Source organism: Lissotriton vulgaris, chromosome 4_1 (genome assembly GCF_964263255.1).
Source record: "Lissotriton vulgaris chromosome 4_1, aLisVul1.2, whole genome shotgun sequence".
NCBI classification, from domain to species: domain Eukaryota; kingdom Metazoa; phylum Chordata; class Amphibia; order Caudata; family Salamandridae; genus Lissotriton; species Lissotriton vulgaris.
In genome coordinates this window covers 1,622,654,537-1,622,677,090 of record NC_141691.1, presented here as the reverse complement: position 1 = coordinate 1,622,677,090, position 22,554 = coordinate 1,622,654,537, and the positions used below count along the sequence as shown (strand labels likewise).

Below are 22,554 nucleotides of genomic sequence, written 5' to 3'. Positions count from 1 at the left end.
GATCTGACACCTGCCCCAAACATGGGAGAGAGAGCGGATAGACGAGGATGCAGCCTCCAGTCCCTGAAGTCCCGAAGATGTTGTGAGTTCCAGTCCGCAATCAGATTGCTGCGACCGTGAAGATACTCTGCAATAACTGTGATCTTCCTCTGAAGGCAATAGTGCCAAAAGTCTTTGGCAATTTCCGCCAATATCCTGGACCGTGTCCCGGCCAACTTGTTGACATACTGAACCACCGAGACGTTGTCCTTGCGGAGAAGTATGCAATAATTGGTCTGGCGTGGAGAGAAACAATGGATCGCAAAAGATCCCGTCAGTAGCTCTAGGCAATTTATATGGAAAGACAACTCCTCCTGAGACCATCGACCTCCCGTCGACAACGGACCGCAACGGGCTCCCCAGCCCCACAGACTGGCATCCGACTCTTCACCACCTCCGGGGATGCTCCGAACAGGGCTCGCCCATTTCAGGCTTCCATGTGGTCCAGCCACCACATCATCTCCCACCTCGCTTCCTCTGAAAGAGGAACCAGATCTGAATAGCGAAGGCCTTTCTGGAGATGACGGATCTTCAAAACGTTGAAGCGCCCGATAATGAAGGGGACCCGGGAAAATTGCCTGAATCGAGGAAGCCAATAGACTGACAATCCGTGCTATAGACCTCAACGACACACTCTGTTTGGATAAAACTGAAGTAAATTCCCTCTTGATGGAGCGAATCTTCTGCTTGGGCAAGATAATTAGACGAACTCCCTGAGCTTGCAAGGATTCTACAACGGGCCTCAGAAGCTTCGTGAAGCACCAAGGTGCTGACGAGAGGCCGAACAGGAGAACTTTGTATTCGAACCACGTGCCCTGCCATTGGAACTGCAGGAACCGACGGTGTGGCCCTTAAATGGAAATTGACAAATACGCGTCTTTGAGATCGAGGCAGACCATCCAGTCCCCTTCCTGAAGAAGATCTCGCAAAAGATGGATGCCTTCCATCTTGAAATGGCGATAAACCACTCCTTCGTTGAAATCCTTGAGATTGAGTACCAACCGGGACCCGCCCCCTTTTTTCTGGACCAGAAAGACTGTGCTCGCGAAGCCCTGAGGATGGCGGGAAGTCTGAAGAATTGCCCTTTTTTCAGAAGGGAATCGATCTCTGCTGAAATGAACTTTCGATCTTGAAGGGAAAAAACTAGGGGAGTAGGAGGGTGGGACTGAAGTAGGGAATGGTAGAATTCTATCCCGTAACCTTGAACAGTCTCCAACACCCATGCATCGGTGGAGATCAGACGCCAATTTTCTAGAAAAAATTGAATCCTGCCCCCTAAAAAAACCTCAGAAGCCGGAATCAACCTCACCTGAAGTGTTGGAATCTTGATGTCCTCCTTGATTTCCGCCGTATCTTTCCTTCTTATATTGACCTCTCCCTTTGCCAGAGGGGTAGAAGTTGGTTCTATTATTGTAGCCGGAATCCTGCCCTCCACCCTTTTGGGACTGAAATCCCTGCTGGGAATTCTGGCTACCGCGGCCGAACAATCGTCCCCTGAGTCGTCCGGCCCTAGCAAAAACCGGGCGGAAGGCTCTTCTTAGGGAAGCTTGAGCCTTATCCAGCCCGCTGAAGGTAGCCCCGAATTTAGTTAATTCCTTTAGGAAAGGTTGGCCAAATAACAAGCCTTGAGCCAACGGACCGGACTCGGACAGTTCCGCCAACTTGGGATCCAATTTAAGAGGAATGGAGTGGCGCTGCTCGCAAGACATTGCGCAATTGGCATTTCCCAATTGACAAATAGCCCTTTGGGACCATTCAACCAACTTGTCCGGGTCCACAAGAGTTGAGGACTTCTTGGCCTGAAATCCCAGGTCCAAGATTTTGGTAAGAGGACCCAGCAAATCCAACATTTTATCTTGGCAGGAAATCCATGCCCTGTCAATACCTTTTTTCGGGTCCTTTGCATACTTTTTAAGGTATGTGACCATAGTAGTGTCGACCTCCGGCCAAGTCAGGACGCGGACACTCAGACCGAAGGCGAACTCTAACATCCTTCTCAAATGGCTGACGAATATGTGCCTGAACATATTCAGCCACGGCTGGGGATGGAAGCCAAGAGGAGGAGTTAGGGTGTACAATATCCGATGGTTCGAAAGTGAGAAATTGAGGATGCGTTGGCGCATCAACAAAATGTTCCTTACGAGCTTTCTTAGAAGGCGGAGGACCATCCTGCCCTGAAGAAGAAGTCGAGGAAGTGTCATCAGTATCCATCAGTGGAACTTGCGAGGACAAAGGTTCCTTGGAAGACTTATTTCCAGAACGATCATTGGACAAAGCCTTAGCCAATTTCCTAAAATCTGAGGGATGTGGATTGTGGGGAGACTTTGAAGAAGAAGCACGACCAGATGTTGAAGGCAACCAACCCTGTTGCATGGCGTATTTGGAAAGGTGGCGCTTCAAAGGTGCAATTGCGCGTACAATCGCTTTATTCACAGAATGCTGCACTCCCTGATTCAGGGCGTCAACCAAATCCTGCTCCATGGAACCAGAAGCATCCTCCTCATAAAATTCCTCTTCCTCATAATAGTCTTCCATGGTGTACACCAAGTGTACAAAGTAATGCCCACCAGAGGAAGGAATCAAGAATTGTCGAGGGCAAAAAATCAGGGGGAATGGCTAAAGGCCCCAAAAGCAAGCCAAAGGACCCAGGAACAAACCTGAGAGAAAATATATATAGTAAAAAGTGGAGGGAGGGCTTGCTGTAAACAGCCACTCTAGGCAGTGCCTATGACGATTATACAGCCCAAAGTTGTAATTTGTGTATGAATTTGGGCGTAAATGGGGACTTGTAGCAGGCTGGTGGGCAAAAGCACGATTTTGGGGTGCTATTTCAGAAAGCTCCAGTGAAAACCCGAAGTAAACAAACAAAATGGCCGCCGAGCATGCGCGGAACGGCCGCCAGCCGATAAAACACAAAGAAAGGACCACGCGATGTAATCGGTTAGCCTTTCACTGTCCCCAAACTCCCTCTCCACTGAAGACAGGTAGGGGCGCTAAGCGCCCATACCGGGGAGGCGAGCGCGTGCTCCCCACAGAAGGAAGAGCGCGCAGGACACGAGACACCTGTTTAGGCACTGCCGCGTGCATAGAAAGCACAGGCGGTAATGCGCAATCAAGCAGACACGGCGCAAACAGTGCGCAGAGACCGGCAGTCTGCAAAGCGATTTAAAAAGCCGACAGACAGCGCGAACAAAGCGCAGGGAACCAGCAAAGGCGAAGCAATGAAACAGGCAATATAAATGGGACAAAGACATTAATGCAACAAAGCACAATGCAAAGAAGGTAAGAAGCACTTAACTGCCTGCGGAGCAGCAAAGAAAGAGGAGTTGGTATTCTTTATGGGACCTTTTATACTGGTGACCCTATGATCTGTCATGTGATACCCAAGTACTCATGGTATTGTAGTTTTTGTTTTTTCATACTGCTTTCTAATTTGCTGCTGAGCATTTCTATTAAAGAAATGAGAAAGCATAATCGGAGCCTCCGGTCCTGAAATAGAATTCGTAGCACTCACTATCCTCTGATCTTTTGGAGGCAGCACTATGTCGGTCTGACATCTGATTTATGACTTCTCTTATTTGAGCTGTACTATTTTTTGTTTCCTATTATACTTACATTGTATTTTCAGCTCTATGCTAGTATTTTATTCAGATGACAAATTGATTGACTTCAATTTCGATAATAGCTTAAACCTTTTAATAAACCCTTCATTGTTTAATTCTATGACAGGACGGAGGCTCCGATTATGCTTTCTCATTTCTTTACTGAAATTACAGCAGCCAATCAGAACACAGTAAAGAAAAAAGCGACTACAATACCAATGAATACCCTGGGTAACCATAGAGAACATACGCTATATAAGGTATCATAGAGGACAACACTTCCTCTTTCTTTGCTGCTTCTGTGCGAGTTAAGTGCACTTCTTTATTCCTATTACATTACTCGCATTGTGTATTTGTCTTTAATGCTTTACTTGTACTTATCTTTGGCGCGCTGCGCTGTTTATGCTCTGGCTTCGCTTTGCCTTTGTTGTAGCTTCAGCCCGTTGCGTGTGTGTTTCTCGCGTCCTCGCAGTCGCCGGTGTTGGGAGCGTGTGGCACCTCCCCAGGTTTCGGGCACGCTGTGCCCGCGTTTGTGTGCATTGTGGAGTGGGAGTCGGGAGGTGAGGGACTGCGTGCGACGCTCGCGCGTCCCTCTTAGACTGACGGCAGCTGTCACCGCGCATGCGCGACAGCTTTTGTTGACGTTTTTGCTTCTGTGTTGTTCACAGAGCTTTCTCCTCAGAGCTGCGCTCGTTCCGGCTGATGCCCACAGCCTGTCAGTATGTTGCCTCCACCTCCGCCCCTTTTAAAAATGATTTTTTGGGGTTCCACTCCCCCTGATTTTGCCATTGGCTGTTGATATTGTTCCTTCCTCTGGTGGGAATATTTACAACTTGGTTGTCAAGATGGGAGATTAGTATGACGAGGAAGGTTATTATTATGATGAAGATGAGCCCTCGGGCTCTGTGGAACATGACTTGATGGGGCAGGCTTTGTTCCACGCCATTGCCCCATTGAAGCGTCATCTCTCTGAATATGCAACGCAACAGGGTTAGTTGCCTCCATCTTCAAGACGCTCTGACAAGTCTCCCAAAAATCCACACCATTCGGATTTTGAGAAGTTGGCTAAGTCTCTGTCCTCAGTGCAGTCTTCCAAAGGGTCTTCAAAGTCCGTACGCTCGTCCCCGGTCTCTCCTTCTGAGGATAGGGATTCCTCTTCTACTTCTTCCTCCCCTGGTCCTGTAGTCCCTCCTCCTTCAAAGAAGGCTCGTGAAGAGCATTTTGTGGACGCACCTTCCACTCCCCAACTGCTGACCTTTGATCCTGACATAATCCATCCGAATTCCTCCTTGAGGCTTCCTTCCCCTGAAGTGGCGGATTATGTGCAAACTCACATTTGCAAGCCCTTTGAAAAGAACGTGCGGGCCCGATCGCGGTCGGAATGTCCGCGTCCTAATCTCTCTGATAAACTGGCGGATACTCCTGAGGTAGACCCCACTATGGTAATATACCTCAAAAAATACACAAAGGATCCCAAGAAAAGATTGGACAGAGCCTGGCGTTCCTGTCAGAACAAAATGTTGGACCTTCTGGGTCCCCTGACAAAGATCCTGGACTTGGGCTTTCGAGCAAAGGAATCTGGTGCTCTCATTGACCCTGACGAGTTGGTGGGTTGGTCGCAGAGAGCCATCTGTCTTTTAGGAAACGCAAATTGCGCTGTTTCATGTGAACGTCGCCGTTCTATCCTTCTCAAGTTAGACCCAAAACTCACAGATTTGGCCCCTTCTGAGTCTGGTTCCCTGGCCCAGGGTTTATTGTTTCGGCATCCATTCCTGAAGGAACTCACAAAATTTGTGGCCACGTTCAGTGGGCTTGACAAAGCTCAATCTAACCTACGACGAGCCTTTCGCCCGGTTTTTGGAAGGGCCGGACGACGGGGACGCTCGTTCGGCCGAGGCTCCAGCCAGCAGAATCAGTGGGGTTTCCAGTCCCAGAAAAGTGGTGGTCAAGATTCCAACAAGTCAACCTTCTACCCCTACCGCAAAGGGAGAGGACAGTTTAAAAAAGGCGGATACGGCGGAAACCAAGGAGGGTGTCGTGACTCCTCTAACTCAGGTGAGCTTGATTCTAGCCTCAGAGGTTGTCTTGGGGGGCAGATTGCGGTTTTTTCTCCACAATTGGCAATTGATCTCAAACGATGCCTGGGTGTTGGAGACGGCGCAGGGTTACAGAATAGAATTTTACAGTCACCCTCACCAACACCACCTTCCTCTACCCCTTGTTTTCCCAACGAGATCAGGAGTTCATTTCCACGGAAATCGAGTCTCTTCTGGCCAAAGGGGCCATTGTTCAAACTTCTCTTCACCCACAGGGTTTCGTAAGCAATGTTTTTCTGGTGGAGAAAAAGGGAGGCGATGCACGTTTGGTCCTCAATCTAAAAGAGTTCAACGGCGGCGTAGTATACCCTCATTTCAAGATGGAGGGCATCCATCTTCTGAGGGACCTTCTTAAGGAAGGGGACTGGATGGTACGTCTCGACCTGAAAGATGCCTATCTGTCGGTTCCGATTGACAGCCCTCATCAGCGCTTCCTTCAATTCCAGTGGCTCGGGACTTGGTTCGAATACACGGTCCTCCCCTTCGGCCTCTCGTTAGCTCTGTGGTGCTTCACGAAGCTTGTGCGCCCGGTGATGGAGTCCTTGCGAGCCCGCGGGTTCGCTTGATAGTATATCTCGACGATATTCTCATCCTGGTGCAATGCCCTCTTCTTTTACAGACTCATTTACGTTGGTCAATAGATCTGTTACAATCACTAGGTTTTCTTGTGAATCCTCAGAAGTCCGCCTTCATTCCCTCTCAGTCGATGGACTTCCTCAGGTTTCGGATCGACTCGGTCTCCTGTCAACTCCTCTGGCTCGAATAGTAGGTCTGCTGTCCTCTTCGGTCCAAGTGATCTTTCCAGGTCCGTTTCATTATCGTGCACTTCAGCGTCTCAAGATCAGGCATCTCCAGAAGGGTCTTCGTTATTCAGATCACATTCCTCTGACGGAGGATACACGTTCGGAGATGTTATGGTGGCTGGAGCACATGGAATCTTGGAACGGCCGTGCGCTCTTCTGGAAGACCCCAGATGTGGTGATAGAATCGGATGCCAGCCTTTGGGGTTGGGGAGCCCGGTGCGGCGCCGTTGCGATGGGGGGCGTTGGTCCCAGAAGGAATTGTCTCTTCACATCAATTGCTTGGAGCTTCTAGCGGGCTCCTTTGCGATTCGTTGTCTGACTCCGCAAGCAACGAATTGTTGCATACTCCTCCGCATGGACAATGTCTCAGCGGTGCGGTATGTCAACAAGTTGGGGGGGACCAAATCCAAACTTCTGGCAGAGATTGCGAAGGATTTTTGGCATCTTTGTCTGCAACAGCAGATCACTGTTATTGCAGAGTACCTTCCGGGTGGCGACAATCGGATAGCCGATTGGAACTCTCGCCATCTGAGGGATTACAGCAATTGGAGGCTTCATCCTCGGGTTTTTCGGACGCTGTCCCGGATTTGGGGACGTTGTCACATCGACCTGTTAGCCTCTCGCCTCAACAAACAGCTTCCCCGGTTTTACAGTTGGCGTCCGGATCCAGAGGCCCTGGCCACGGATGCCTTTCTCCATTCTTGGCCTCATCTCCTGTGTTATGCCTGTCCACCTTTTGTGATGATTCCCAGGGTCCTGTCCCGCACAAAGCACTTTCTATTGGAGCTCATTCTGATCACTCCTCTGTGGAGAGCTCAGGCTTGGTTTCCAGTTCTTCTGGAGATGAGTTGCTCGACGCCGCTCCTTCTTCCCCATAGGTGGAACCTGTTGCTGGACCCTCTTCTCGAACCTCACCCCCTCATTCTATCGGGTCAACTCCGTCTGGTGGCGTGGAGTATTTCGGGGGTCGCTGGCAAATCCCAGGCCTATCTAGTGACGTTGCCAGATTTATCGGTGAGGCTTGGGCCCCCAACACACACAAACGTTATGCGTCAGCTTGGAAACGATGGTGTGATTGGTGTTCACAACGGAAGGTGGATCCCGCTTCAGCGGATATCGCTTTGATTCTCAATTTTCTAGCGTCCATTGCTTCGTCTGATTTGGCTTATAGAACTGTTAATAATTTTCGTTCTGCCATTTCAGCTGGGCATGTTTCTATCGATGGCAAACCTGCTGGGGAGCATCCTTTGATTTCAAAATTGCTCAGAGGCATTCGGATGGTAAAACCTCCTTGTCCTAAATATGTGGCTTTTTGGGATGTGTCTGTTGTTTTGCGTTTCTTGGAATCCTGGCCTTCCAACTCTTTATTGACCCGCAAGCAACTTTCAGCTAAACTGACAATGTTACTGTGTTCGATTTCCTGCAAACGGGTTTCGGATGTTCGGGCTTTGGACCTTGCTGGTCGTAGGTTCTCGCCTGAGGGTGTGACTTTTGTTGTCTCCAGGCGTACTAAATGTAATACGTCTTCCGTGACTTATAGACACGATTTACATGGTCAATTGTTGATTGCTTTGCAAAAGCCTTTCAAACCTGTGACTCCTGCTACGTTAGCGAGATGGGTGCGTTGGCTAATGCTGGAAGCTGGCATTGAAGTTTCCCTCTTTGGTGCCCATTCTGCATGGGGGGCTATGGCTTCTAAAGCTTTTTCTATGGGTGTCAGTCTCCATGATATCATGAAGGCCGCTGATTGGTCTTCTGAGTCTGTGTTTAAAACCTTCTATTTCAAACCTATTGTGGATGTTGCTTCCGTGGTGGTGGCTAAGCTTTGAACAAGCATAATCGGAGCCTCCATCCTATCATAGAATTAAAAATTTGCTAACATTCGTGCCAAGAATTTTCAATTCTATTAAGGACAGGAGGCGAAGATTATCCCACCCTTGTTTTATGCCTGCATATCTACTGTTGATTGCATTTTACTTTGTATACAATTGTACTATGCTATGTTTCATGATGCTCTATGCAGTGTTGCTTTTCCTCCCTATCTTTGGTTTTATACGCTTTTACTCCATTGTGGGTATGGTGTATTACGGCTCTTTTCAGGTTCAGACCCTAAATGAGGTTCTTGCTTCGTGTTCTTCGTTTCCTGAGGAGGGTGGTTCGTCCCGGAGGATTTTCAGATGCTGCTTCTTCGCTTCTGCCTTCCGGGGTTCTTTCATTGTGATGTTCTTCATGGATCCTTTGTTTCTATTGGGACTTTGATCTTTTGTTAACTGTTTATGGACAAAGAAAGAGGAAGTGTTGTCCTCTATGATACCTTATATAGCGTATGTTCTCTATGGTTACCCAGGGTATTCATGGGTATTGTAGTCGCTTTTTTCTTTACTGTGTTCTGATTGGCTGCTGTAATTTTCAGTAAAGAAATGAGAAAGCGTAATCTTCGCCTCCTGTCTGTAGTGTTGCGCTCCAGTTCTCCATGCGGCGGATGACGCGGCACGCAGAACGTGTGAGCGCGAGCAAGTGTGCATGCGCGAAGAGTAAAACGCGCGTCAGAAGCGACCGAAGCGCGAAGGTTGTAAGACGCCCGGTGCTCTTCTGCAGATCCGTAGTTAACGTGAATAAATGCTTTCCAGCTACTAACATAGCATCAGTGCCCTTATTTAGGTGAAGTCTCCAACTTCACAGTGGCGACGAGGAGTGGGATTTCCCACAAGCAGAATCCCCATCAAAACAAAAAAAAAAAGAAGAGGAGGAGCTGCAGCAATCAAGGAACACTGAGGAGCAGCGGCACCCAAGGAACATTGCTAGGTACCAAATGGCTGTCGGAAGGTGAAATCCAGCAACAGGAATCGCAGGAAGAGCGCGGCAGAGGCACATAAGAGCAGGACACATCCACCACGTGCCCCAGAGCCAGTAAACAAGGCATCCTGTGGAGAAGCACGGTCGGAGAGCAGCAGTGCGCCCACTAAGGCCCTGGCGGAGAGGGGAGACCGCGGTGAAGGGGGAGGAAGAGAGCCCCGACCCAACACGTCGCAAAGCGGGAAAGCCAGCGCGCCAGGTAGCCCCAGTAACCAAGGGGGAGAACCGGTAGAACAGGCCAGAATGAGCAACCAAGCATCCTCACTCACAGCGCCGATTCCGTTCCTGCTCAAACCAGGTGAACCCTAGATGAAATGGGAGGACTGGAGGGAATATTTTAAAAATTACCTTGAAGCATTAGAAGATGAAAATGGGGAGCCATTTCCCAGTGCGAGGAGGAGACGGATACTGCTACACAACCTAGGCCCCGAGGGGATAAGAGTGTTCATGAACATAGTTCCCGCGACTCAGCCGGCGGCTGACGTCGACGTCTTCAAGCATGCTTTAGAAGATCTGGACACTCACTACCGCCCGGCGGTCTGCGTCTCCATTGATCGCTTCAACTTTCAACAGAGGAAGCAAGAAGAAGGGGAATCCATAGACGACTACATCGCGGCCTTGAGAAGGTTAGCGATTACCTGCAAATATGGGGCACTCCAAGACGACTTCATAAAAGATCAAATTGTATTGCACACCACCAACAAGACTGTACAGGACAAGTTGTGGGCACACGGAGAAGCGACGCTAAAGGAAGTAATAGCGATGGTGAAGAAAGCAGAATTTTCGAAGCGGTGTGCCGAAGCAGCAAAAAGGGAGAACGCTCAGAGACTCATGGTCAACAAGGTGGACAATGCTGAACCTTCAGGAAAAAATAGAATGTCGCCCGGAGACGGTAGAGGATCCAACAAATGGGCGGGAAAGCCAGGACAATCTGGGAAGCAGTCCCTGGATAGCAGCTTCACGTGCTACAGATGTGGAAGTGCATCCCACGCGGCCCAAGACAAGCGCTGCCCGGTATTCTGCGCGAAATGCATGCTCTGTGGCCTGATAGGACATTATGAAAAGGTATGTCGCAAGAAAGGGAAGAGGTCGGTGGTGAAATACATAGCACAATCCCTACCAGAAGAAGAAGTAGAGGAGGAATTGGATGAAGAAGACCTAGTATTATGTATCGAGGAGCAAGTGTTGGGAATTGACAGCAAGCGCTCCAGTAAACCACGGGCGGACAAGCTGATAGGGGGAGTGAAGATCAGGATTACGGAAGACTCAGGATCCCCGTACACCATAGTCCAAAGATCGGTGTGGGAAGAAGAGTTCAAGCCCAGCTTGGACCCCAACTTGGGACCACCAGACATATGACCAGTGTCATGCACGAGTGACCATGTCCCCATGGTGGGTTACAGGATACTGAAGTTCGAATTCAGAGGAAGATCGGCAGTGTGCAAACTGTATGCAGCAGAGAAGGGCCCCTCAGTCTTAGGATGGAGGGATCAAGAAGACCTTGGAATAAAATTGGACCCGGGAGGTACGGAACAAGTGCTGCTGACAGACTGCGGAAGTTGGCCAGACCTGGAGAAAGTGAAAAAGGACTTCCTCAAGGTGTTCGGCGGAACGGTTGGCAAACTGGAAAAATTCATGCACAAGATCCTACTCAAGGAGAACTCCCGTCCAGTGTCCCACAAGGTCAGGAATGTGCCCATAGCGGTGAAGGAAGCGGTGCAACAGGAGTTGCGCAGGCTGGAAGAGCAAGGAATAATCGAGCCCATAGACAGCTCGGAGTGGCTAGCGCCCTTAGTTGTGGCCAGAAAACCAAACGGCAAGGTGCGCTTGTGTGTGGATCTTCATGAGCTAAACAAGTGCCTGATAGTACACCTCGACCTACGCAATGCACCTAGAATTAGCCATTCCTTACCTAGAGGACCTAATTAAAATAGAACCTCTGATGTTGTGGCGCCGCATTTGGAGGTCAAATAAAAATGCTCTGACACAAGCTATCATTGCAGACTCAATGAGTATGGACAATTTTGCTAAAATAAAGTGGCTTTTATATGTTAGGAATTTTTTTAATGATCTAGGCCTTGAGAACTACTTTTTAGACCCGGCATCTATTACGGACATTTCAAAAAAAGATCTTAAACAGAATGCACTAAGTCACCTGGAATCGTTAAGACTCGCATCCAATTCCTTAAAAACGGCAGTGATCCATGCAAACATGATCCAAGTAGCCTTTGTCATTCACCCGTACCTGGAACTCCAAATATCAACTTACGAGAGAATGTTAATCACAAGATTTAGGCTAAACACCTTTTTTAGAATGGTCACTTTTCCGTCACAAAATTGTTGGGACGCTTTACTGCCGCCTTGTCCTTGTGACGGTTTATCAGCGCAGTCGAATTTGCATGTGATCCTGCTCTGCAAATACCATCAAGCCCATAGAAAGATCTGGCTTTTACCGATACTCAAATCTTGGGGATTGAGACAGTGCAGACCTGCTCTTTTAAGATTGCAAATGCTGGAAACAGTGAATGTCTGTTATTTCGTTAGTAGTTTCCTAAAGTGTATCATGAAACATAGAAAAAACCTCTAAAAACCATGTTATATCCATCACAAGCGGTACCTTGCACATTTTGATTAACCTATTTTTTTCCTTTTTCTTTTAATTTTGAAATGAATTTTATCTGAAACGTTTGTAACATGTGTATTTTTACAGTGTATGATATTCTGTGTTCTTTTATGGTTTTTCCATTGTGAATAAGCCGAATAAAGATTTATTTATATTATATTAAGTGCCTGATAGTAGAGAAATTCCCGCTACCCAGGATTGAAGAAATGTTAGCCAAAACGAGAAGAGTGAAGTGGTTCTCCACGGTGGACCTCGCATCCTCCTATCATCAGATAGACCTACACCCGTCAAGCAGGAAATACACGTCATTCATAACGCCCTTTGGATGTTATCAGTTCTGCAGGATGCCCTTTGGGCTAGCGTCTGCCGCAGCGGTGTTCCAGAAGCTGATGCACCGCCTGTTCAAGGACGTTGAGGGCATCCAATTCTTCCAGGATGACATCTTAGTTAGGGGATGGATCGAGAAGACCACGACAAAAAGTTGAACAAGGTCCTGAGCGTGCTACAAGAGAAAGGTCTGACGGCCGAATGGGAAAAGTGTAAGCTGGGCATGACATCGGTTACCTATCTGAGGCACTAGATAGGAGGACAGGGGATCACCCCAAAAAGAGAGAATGTGAAAGCAATTTGCGAGGCCAGAGCTCCCGTCAATGAAGAAGAAGTGAGGTCCTTCCTGGGTATGGCCGAATGTTATAGCAAGTTCGTTCAGCACTTTGCCACGAAGACTCACCAACTGAGGCAGGTCATAAAGGACAAGACTGCGTTCCAGTGGAACGAAGAAGCGCAGAGAGAATTCGAAGAACTGAAGAGGAACATAAGCCAAGCGGTGCCGTTTCATGGGCATGATCCCCAGGGGCAGACCATACTGACCACAGATGCCAGTGAGCAGGGTCTAGGAGCGGTCCTTGCACAAGAGAGGGAAGACAACACAGTAGAGACCCTTAGCTTTGCATCCAGAGCGTTATCCCCCACGGAACAGAAGTTCAGCGGGATTGAGAAGGAAATGCTAGCAGTGACATGGGCCATGGGGAAGTTCCGACAGTTCCTGTGAGGCACGAGATTTCGGTTACCAACTGACCACAAGCCACTAGTAAAGGTGCTCACCTCGAGCGGACATGCCACAGCCATCCCGCGCATAGCCAAGATGGCCCTAAAACTGTTAGAGTACAGGTATGATGTGGAGTACATACCAGGATTTAGCAATCATCCAAGCAGAGGAAAGATGATTTTAAAGTAAGGTTTAATGGCAGCACGAATGAACTTCATCTGTGTCCTGTTCCAGGCTGAACTGAGTTCCCCAACAGACAATAACTCAGCAGCTCAGCTCTGGAACACAGAACACTTACAAAAGAAAACATTGCACATGCACTGGCATGCGACCACAGCAATGAACTTAAAGAAACAGGGTACAGAATATAACACATCTCCCTTTTATACAAGAAAAGAACAAAATGAAACAGAAAATTAAAAAAGAAGGAACAAGGAAAAAGATAACATCTCTTGGTACAAAAAGAGAAAAATCGGACATACAGAATCAATAAAATCAATTGACAAATCTTTTAGGAATATTGATAACACGTTTGGCATCCTTAACTCTATGAGCAATAGATCCATCAGAAAACAAGTTACTCTGCTTATTAGAAGAATTCTCCTTATCACTCATGACAGAGCATTTGGCCAATTTCTTAATATTCCAAAACTTCCCATCTTGAGTCATGACACTGTTAGATAAAATTTTCTTAACCTGAATGGGATCACTAAACTTACTAGAGCCCTTTGATAGCAAACCCGGTTTGACGATCCTAACCCACTCCCCCACCTGAAATTCTTGAGGCCTAGTACTCCACTTTTTATCGTACCATTCCTTAGTCTTAATTTGCTTACGTTCTACACGTCTGGAAACATCCTCAATATTGACCTTGTCGGAGGAAAATTGATTGCATTTCTCTCTTAACCACCACGGTAACATCTGTGAAGCAGGATTTCTACCTTTAAATAACTTAAAAGGACTTACCTCAGTGACAGTGTGAGGTGTAATACGGTAAGTCCATAGTCTTTCCCTTACAGCACTTAACCAAGACCCTTCAGACTTGACAGACTCCACCACAAAATTCTTCAAGACTCGATTGAACCTCTCAACCTGCCCATTCTCATGCGGTTCGTACAATGAGGTAAATCTGTGAATGATGTTACAGCTTTTAAGAAAATTTGCCATTTCGCTAGACATCAATTGAACACCGTTATCAGAAACCAAAACAGAATGGCAACCCTCCCTAGTAAAGACATCTTTAAAAAAAACAATGACAGCTTCAGTGGTAGCCTTAGGGACGAATTTCACCTCAGGCCACTTGGAATGATAATCCACAATCACTAGAGCATAGCGTGAAGACTCGGGCAACATATTGTAAGGACCTGATATATCAAAAGCAATTTTTTGCCACGGCTCCGAAGGCCACTTAACCATTTTAAGTGGTGGGGTATACACCTTTAACATTCTTTCTTTACAAACGCATTCTTGGCACTCCCTAACCGTCCTATCAACAAATCTGTCAATGCCTGGCCACCAAAACACAGAACGAACCAACCTTTTCATTGAAGAAATGCCCGGATGGGTAACATGGGCAATTTGAAGAATGACCTCCTGCATGCCCTCTGGAGGTATGCATTTACCAGCTTTAAAAATAAAACCACAATCCAATTCCAATTCATCCAACACATTGTAAAAAGGCATTAATTCAGATCTGATAAAACTCTTGTTGGGCCAACCATTTTGAATATAATTCACGAGATCTTTCCACCTATCATCTTTTTTGACACACTCTTGCCAATCAGATTCAGAAATACTTTTAAAGTTCCCTTGCAAAACATCCTGCATGGCTAAAACAAAATCACAACCAGACTCACTTCCTTCACTTTCTTTGATGATACTGACATTTTCCATCTTACATGGCAAGCGTGATAAACAATCCGCCGTGACATTCTTTTTCCCAGGAACATAAATTGTGACAAAGTTGTATTCTTGCAATCTAGAAGTTAATCTTGCTATTCTGGCAGTGGAGTTCCAACCCCCACCCACAGATAAAATATTGACTAATGGCTTGTGATCCGTTCTTAGAGTAAACTTCGATCCCCAAACATATAGTCTGAAATGCTCAATGGCCCAAACACATGCTAACAACTCCTTTTCTATCACAGAATATCTGCGCTCACACTCGTTCAACGTTCTTGATGCAAATGCCACATTCCATTCATCACAACCTTCTCTTTGAGATAACACCCCACCCAAACCATATAGGCTGGCATCTACTGTTATAATACATTCCTTGTTGATTCTGAAAGGTTTCAAATTGGGAGCCTTAACAATGTCTCTTTTGATCACTTCAAAAGCTTGTTGTTGAACATCAGACCACACATATTCCGTACCTTGTCTCAATAGCCTTCTCAAAGGTTCCATTTTGTTAGCAAAATTCTCTACGAATTTACTATAATATTCACACATTCCAGAAAAAGATAATAGCTGGTCCTTGTTTTCTGGCACCGGAGCTTTAGTAATAGCTTCCACATTTGATTTTTTCGGGAAAACACCTTGGCCTGATAAGGTATGCCCCAAATATTCCACCGACTCTTGAAAGAGTTTACATTTTTTTGCCTTAACAGTTAGACCATTACTCTGTAGTCTTTTGCATACTTCTTGCAAATGAATTTGATGTTCACTAACATTCTTTGAGAAAACCAATATATCATCCTGAAAGCATTTTACGTACTTGTCCACATCTCTAAAAATGTGGAACATAACTCTTTGAAATACTGATGCGGCGGACGCAAGTCCAAAAGGCATTCGAATATATTGAAATAAACCCTGGGGTGTTATGAAAGCCGTTAATTTCCTAGATTCTTTTGTTAATTCGATCTGATGGTAGGCAGATATTAAATCTAGTGTTGAGAAAATTTTAGCCCCATCAAAAAGTGATACCAGTTCATTAATGTTTGGTAAGGGGTGGCAATCAATCACAATATTGGAATTTAAAGCTCTTAGGTCAACACATAGTCTCAATTTTTGATCAGGTTTCCTCACTAAAACTATGGGCGAAACCCATTCCGATGACTCTATAGGTTCAATAATCCCTTCTTTCAGTACGTCATCCAACATCTCTCTCAGTTCTTCTCTAATATTGATGGGGACCCCTCTAAGTTTTTGGACAACTGGTGTATTATTCCTTTTCAATACAATACTGTGTGAGAAATTTTTTAGTTTCCCTAACTTATCACAGAAAACATTATCAAACTGTTTAATGAGGTCACAACCGTTACTACTCAGAACTGGAAGATTGGAAACCTCAACTACAGAAACAGTATTCATAAGGTCATCCTCACATAATGACACTGGATCTTTAGCCCTGGGATTCAGAGTAATGCCTAATTTCCATTGGTCAAACCATCCTAGGACATTGATCCCATTGACAGAAACATAGAGCTTAATGGAAGCTTTCCTATACTTGAATTGAATTTCAACATTGAAAAATCCAATGACATCAATCTTCGTACCAGAGAAATTTACAGCAGAAATATCAGAATCATTCATATTACGTGCATTAAAAAATTGAGATAACATATTCTCAAAATATTCTTGAGTAATAATAGTCCAGGGAGATCCTGAATCTACCATAAGGAGCAAATTAACATTGCAAATTGTAAAAACAGACTTGGGAGAATTACGTTGTACCGAAAATTGATTGTTTACAATTGAAACAACAAAGCCAGATTCAAAATTAGGTTCAACAAAAGACTCATTACTTCCAGGATTACATAAAGTTTGATCCGAGACAAAAGATACAGGTCGTCTATTTTGCATAGAAGAACGTTTATCCCTGCACATATTACTAAAATGTCCAACCCTTTTGCAAAAATTACATTCCTTTTTGAAAGCTGGACAACCTGGAAAGGAATCAATATGAAATTTATTACCACATCTGAAACATATACCCTGGAAATTTTGATTCATAGATCTCTGAAAAGGACCTTGTTTAAAGTTATTAGAAGGAGCAAAATCCTGTTTAGTATTGTTTTGAGAAGGAAAATCTTGCTTAAAACTTTGTTTACGTTTCACAACACAAACTTCTTCACCCTCTTGTTTCTTTTCAGTATTGTTCTTAACGGTATTCATCCATAAGTCAGATTGTTCTTGTGCTTTGGCTACCGCTATGGTTTCAGAAAGATTCGGGTCACCCATAACCCACAGTTTATCCTGAGTCTTTTTACACTTAGTGTGAACAATAATTTGATCACGTATCATCTCATCTGTGATGTTACCAAAGTTACAATGCAGACTCAGTGCTCTTAAGGAAGTTAAAAAATCTTCAAAAGATTCATTATCTTTCTGTTTGCTGGTGTAGAATTTGAAGCGTTTAAGTGCAATACTTAAAATAGGTTTAAATCTTTTTTCAAGTCTTGCCAAAGCTTCAGTGTAAGGATTTAAGTTGTCTCCATCACCATCAGAAGTGGAAGCAATTTGGGGTAAGGATCTGAAAATTTCTTGACCTTCCGAACCCAGGCAATGAAGAAGGATACTTTTTTTTCTCTCTGCGCCCATCCTTTCACCGTCAATAGCCTTCATATAGTTTATAAACTCCTTCCATCTTGTCCATGGCATAGGTCGATCACCCTTATTTTGTAAAAATTTTGCAGGGGGATCGAATTGCATGGTGTTTATAATAAAATAGTTTTGCTGTATATATAAAATAGTTTATGGTTTAAATATCTTGTGGTAACGTGAAAATATAAGAAAGAAATTGAAATTCAAATGCCTTTCATTTGTGAAACGAATGAAAATAAACAATAAATAAATCTAATCAGTTTAAAATGTGGTAGAAAAACTGTATTCCGCTTACTTGTAGTGGATTCCGCTTACTTGTAGTGAAAATCGTTATTCCGTATGAAGAAATAATGAGGAATAAATAAAGCGCAAAGTATATTTTGCTCCGCTCCGTAACAATGTCGGGTTTGGTTGCTATGGAAACCCGGGAAGCTTGCATGAGAAGTTGTGCGTGGTTGGAGCTTGAGATTAGACGTACGCCGTACCTGATTGGAGCTTGAGGAAAGACGTGTTACGTGATGCGCTGTTCATCACAACAAACTTGCGCGTCATCTATGATCGTTGTCCACAGCGCGCGGAGAAGCTCGGAGGTACGCGAGCCTAAATTGAAAGTAAGCAGAGGTCTGAAATTGGTAAAAACGTGGAAAATGGTAAAAAAAAATGTTTAGAGTGTGTCACAATAAGCGGAATGAAACGGAAGCAAAATTAGACAAAAGAAAGGTCGAATGGAGTTCCTTGAAACAAGTTCGATATCAATTAGGTCCGAAAAGGAGATAAAATGTACAATTTAAAACAGGCGCAGGTGCAATCAAAGCACTTAGAAAATGACAGCCGCTGGCACAATCAATATGCGTATTAATGAAAATTGTACATACCGTTGAAATAAGAAAATTTGAATAAAATTGAAGTTGAATGGGTCCAACACACCACAATAAATAAATTCGTGCTGCAAGTGGTGGTTTCCCTCGTCGCCAAATTTGTAGCAATCATCCAAGCAGAGGAAAGATGATTTTAAAGTAAGGTTTAATGGCAGCACGAATGAACTTCATCTGTGCCCTGTTCCAGGCTGAACTGAGTTCCCCAACAGACAATAACTCAGCAGCTCAGCTCTGGAACACAGAACACTTACAAAAGAAAACATTGCACATGCACTGGCATGCGACCACAGCAATGAACTTAAAGAAACAGGGTACAGAATATAACACAGGAACACGCAACAAAGTAGCTGACTACCTCAGTCGAGCCTCAGCCATGGAGGAAGTGCCCAATACTTTACCAGAGAGTGAGGAGATGGTAGCTGTGATGGAGGACTCAGAAAAAGTGATCGAGGAGCTATCGATAAGTGACTCTGGAATCTTTCTATATCGCAGTGACAAGGTGGTGCCCCCCACAAATTTGATCCCGCTCCTGCTGCGACAACTACACGAAGGTCACCTCGTCATAGTAAAAACCAAACTGAGGGTGAAGCAAATGTATTGGTGGCCGGGAATGGATATCCAAGTGGAACGACATGTGAGGGACTGTGACCAGTGCCAAGGGGCAGAGAAGATCTTGAAACCATTAAGACCAGCATTAGGAAGGTTCGACCAGCCGCGCAACCCTTGGGAAGATGTATCGGTTGACATTCTAGGTCCAGTGTTGGATAACCAAGGAACAGCAAAATACCTGTGTGTTCTAGTAGATAAATACTCCAAATGGCCGGAAGTTCACGTGCAAGAAGAGATGGACTCGGACACATTCATAAAGTTTCTCACCTCTGTGTTTTTAAGAGAAGGGATTCCCAGAACAATCCTGAGTGACAATGGCCCGCAATTCACATCTGAGAAATGGTACAGATATACAGAACGGAATGGAATCAAAACCAAACACACGTCGGTGTACCACCCAGCGAGCAACGGACAGGTAGAAAGATTTAACCGGGTCCTTATGGGATCCATTCAAGCGGCCATCTAGAAAGGCAAAAACTGGGAGACGGAAATCCAGAGTATGATGTGGGCGTACAGGATCACCCCCACCTCGACAGGATACAGCCCCTTCCAGATTTTGAGAGGCAGGCACCCTTTCACGATAGACAATGTGATTTGGAGAGAAAAGACCGTCACTAGCAAATGGTCACCTGCGGTAGTTCAGCACAATCTTGAGAAGGCCCAGAAAGTATACACTGAGCACTACAACAGGAAAATAAATGTGAAAGAAACAGCTCTGGAAGGAGGGGAATGGGTGAGAGTCAAGCTGGCTGTACTAAGAAGGAAGGGAGAAAGCAAGTACAGCCCACCCCTGCAAGTGGAAGAAGTTTATGATAGAGCTGCGTTACTCAGTGATGGAAAAGTGTGGTCCCAAGATCGCATGCAAGAAAATCATACAGTGGCCCGGGGAGGAAGGAAAAGACCGACAAGAGGAAAGACAGAGAAGTGGTGAAGGAGGAATAACCGCAGCCGGTGAAAGCCAAGAGGAAGTAGGAGTGCATGTAGAGAGAGAAGATCCGGGAGTACCGAGTGTGGAGGAGACGCCAGCAGAAAGGGGCGTGACGCCGAAGAGAAGTGAACTAAGTCAGCAGAGAGATGGTAGGGTGAGCCCTCCGCATGAAAGTGTCCGAGAAGCCTCCACACCAGTAAGACGTACACGTGCTGGAAGAGTGGTGGTCAGGCCTGCGCATTTCAGAGACTTTGAATTAGAGGACTGTTGAATCCCTGAACTTGTTGCTAATTTTGTACAAATATAAAAAGGGGAGATATGTAGTGTTGCGCTCTAGTTCTCCATGCAGCGCATGACGCGGCACGCAGAACTTGTGAGCGCGAGCAAGTGCGCATGCGCGAAGAGTAAAACGCGCGTCAGAAGCGACCGGAGCGCGAAGGTTGTAAGACGCCCGGAGCTCTTCTGCAGATCCGTAGTTAATGTGAATAAATGCTTTCCAGCTACTAACACAGCGTCAGTGTCCTTATTTAGGTGAAGTCTCCAACTTCACACTGTCCTTAATAGAATTGGAAATTCTTGGCACGAATGTTAGCAAATGTTTAACTTTCATTTATGCTTCTTTTTCATTGTAAAGCCTAATGTGCTGTACTAATTACAGTGTAATTTGCATTCATATTTGTTGGACAGGTTCTGTTGAGGAGCATAAGAATCCTCGGGGGATTAACACGACTCCCGGTTTGTCTGAAGCACTTTAAATGTTACATTAATACAAAAAGCGTTAAGACATTCAATATGAATGACTCCGAAACTGCGACTAGCAGCATGGTGCCCACTGTTGCCACTTTCAATTCTTTAGCGCCGTTCTAGTCTTTTATGAGCTCCCTGTGGGCTTCGCCTACTTGCAATTGTCACTTCCGCCGAAGGGATCTCCTCTCCCTTTGCCCCGGAAGTACTGTTGGGCTCCGGTTGCTGCACTCCGTTGCTGGGCAGGGTGCAGTCACAGCGGGCGTCACAGGTAAGAGATGCGAGCGCAGTGTCCGGTCAGCGGGTAAAGGTGCATCCTCGGACGGCGTCGCCCTGTACTGTGGCACCGGGGAGGGAGGGGCGGCTCTGCTGGAAGAGGCCTCCAATCTTTGAGATAGCACATCACTGAGGTTCGTAGCGCCCGAATACCAGGCGTAGCTGGGACCCAGAGGGAAAGGAAGGGGTGGGTGGAACGGTACGAATCTAAAAACTACCCCGCTCGTTAGAACAGGACAGACTAAAATAGTGACGGCCCAGTCCGCTTGAACTTGATTGGTGTCAACAGCTGCTGTTCGCTGTCATTAACTGATCGGAAGAGCAGAATGATACTGCAGAACCACCGGAGAACCCTGTGTGTCGGCTTTTTCCCATACCCACACAGTGCCCAGTGAGTAGGTGGAACCGTGCGCATAGCGAGCTAGATCTATCAAGGGAGACGTTGAATAGGGAAGCAGTGAGCGTTGAGGCAGTATCCTGATATGACCTCTTCCCAGGCAGGTTCATAACAACCAGAGGTATTTTTCATTGTATTTTGCAATTTATTTATTATGTTTTATATCCAGAAAACTGAAAGTCCGGCAGCCAATGAATAATCGAAGCAGAACATTACATGCTTCCCTGCCCGGACACAGCCAAAAATAAACAATCTGGTTTGATCACCTGATCGCATCCCTTTGTTTATGATAACTCATGTACGCTGGGTTATGTTGACAGCAGCTGTCGCCCTCGCGCGGAATCTGAGTTCAGTGAGTATTCGGCTCGGCAACTAGCCTATAGGCTTCATTGATTGCTGCTATTTAGGTGTGAAAACATCGTGACACCGGAACGTTATATCCACGGTGAGAGGGGTAATTCCAAGGAGTATGTTCTTGTGAGGAGATTTACCAACTTCTCCGCGACACGCTAATCTTATGGGCGACTTATGTTTCAACTCCATTTTAACAACTAGAAAATGCTTAACTGCCTTTTGTGAAAGGGAGGAGCTTCAGGGTATAGCAAGGTATCTTTTTATAGCCTCTTGAACCTTGTTGGCTGTGAATTAGACTATATTTTATACCTCAGTGGCTGTAAAATGTCTTCAAGTAGATCAGCAGCAACACTTCGCTGGTATTTCTCACAAACTCAATCACGCTGCATACTTACAGCATTGCATGAATGAACGTAGTTTTTTTTTCTCCATGTTTCCATAATGAATGATGGCGATGTTGTAGTGTGTCCCTTGTGGTTGTGGTTTCTTGAATGAATGATGGTTCTTTGGAATGTCGCGATTGAAGGTTCCTTACGCTCTGTTTTCTAGTACGTGGTCGCCTAGTTGGGCATGCCCATTATGAATCGTATTAAGGTTTTGTACAACTAAATACGAAAGTTCCATGTTTAATACAAGAGGCCATGGACCTTATTACAGTGGTGTGGACTTATTCCACCCGTGCTCAACTATTGTGTTTGAGCCGACAACCGAAAAATTGAAATCTGCTTCAGGAGGAGCTAGACAGCCAATTGTGAT

At 45.7% G+C, this 22,554-nt stretch overlaps 1 protein-coding gene and 1 pseudogene across 3 annotated transcripts in view; one reads left to right on the top strand and one right to left on the bottom strand.

Annotated features, from left to right (window-relative positions):
* Positions 1-1,325: 1,325 nt before the first annotated feature.
* Positions 1,326-2,574, bottom strand: LOC147724327 (uncharacterized; annotated as a pseudogene).
* An 18,360-nt stretch (positions 2,575-20,934) lies between these two features.
* The window catches only part of ELOC (elongin C), a 47,418-nt gene continuing 45,798 nt past the window's right edge, over positions 20,935-22,554 (top strand). Inside the window, exon 1 of one of the 3 annotated variants that reach the window (XM_086965890.1) lies at positions 20,935-21,042. The gene's annotated coding sequence lies outside the window, so the exon portion shown is untranslated. Of the gene's footprint in view, positions 21,182-22,554 lie in introns of all 3 variants that reach the window. The other 2 variants (XM_086965891.1, XM_086965892.1) reach the window with 2 other exon arrangements.